Genomic DNA, 1,103 nt, shown 5'->3' with positions numbered 1-1,103 from the left:
TCTCCTGTCCTAATTTCCTCTCACTTCCCCCCTCATTTCTCATTGCATCCGTTACTCACCCTTCCCTCATTTTACCTCCTCCCCATATCATCATGTCCCCTCACTTCTTCTCCCCTGCTCCCCCTGCTTCCCTTTCTTTAATTTACCTTTGTTTAGATCCCATAATTACCCCTCTCACTTCCTCTACTTTCATTCAACTGATTTCTTTTCCTTTTCCGAAATTCAGCTTCACTCACTTCCTCTAGTTCTAATTTATTTACCTTACATGCTTCCCCCTAACTTCTACTTACACATCCATTCTTTACACTTACATTCTCTCCCACATTACTACCCCTCCAATCATTTTCCCTACTCACCCTCCCATCCTTTACCTTACTTCCCGTCTCCTCATTTCTTCTTACACCCTCTACTTCCTCTTATTTCTTCTTACTTCCCCTACAACCCCTTTTCACATTTCCTCCAATTTTCCCTTACTGAACTGGCCGTAATGTGTAAGTTACCATAAATTACCTGAAATCTTACCTAAAATTACCAAAAAATCATAAATTGCTCAAAATTCAATTTAAAATATCTGTAAATTTCGAGAAATTAATGGAAACTTTTCGCAAATATGGTAACTTATTTAAAACTTACTTAGATAATTCATGGTAAATTACAATAAATTTCCCAAAATTCAATTTAAAAATGTTGATAAATTTCCAGAAATATTTGGGGATTTATGGTAATTTCACAGGTGAAGATGGTAACTTGCCATAAGTTACGTAGAGTTCAATTTTAAACATTTTTATAAAGTTCTGGAAAGTTATGAAGGTGTTCAAAATTGAATCCTAGATAATTTATAGAATGTTACCATCTTTACCTGTAAAATTACCATAAAAGACCGAAAATTTCCAGAAATTTAAATACATTTTTAAATTGAATTTTGGGCAATTAATTATAAGTTACCAAAAATTATCTGAAATATTACCTCAAATTACCAAAAAAATTAATAAATTTCTGGAAATTTATTAAAATATTTAAAATTTCATTTTGTGTTATTTATGGTAAGTTACCATATTGACTTGAAAAAATACTATAAATGAGCGAAAATGTCCACAAATTTC

The 1,103-nt window shown here is 32.0% G+C and overlaps 1 protein-coding gene across 7 annotated transcripts in view; it reads right to left on the bottom strand.

The window, feature by feature from the left end:
- LOC117179861 overlaps nucleotides 1-1,103 on the bottom strand; it is an 86,691-nt gene that overhangs the window by 43,479 nt on the left and 42,109 nt on the right. The gene's annotated exons all lie outside the window — the stretch shown is intronic.

The sequence above is a fragment of the Belonocnema kinseyi genome, chromosome 9 (assembly GCF_010883055.1).
Source record: "Belonocnema kinseyi isolate 2016_QV_RU_SX_M_011 chromosome 9, B_treatae_v1, whole genome shotgun sequence".
NCBI lineage: Eukaryota > Metazoa > Arthropoda > Insecta > Hymenoptera > Cynipidae > Belonocnema > Belonocnema kinseyi.
The sequence above is the reverse complement of the archived record's forward strand: the minus strand, read 5'-3'. Positions and strand labels throughout refer to the sequence as shown.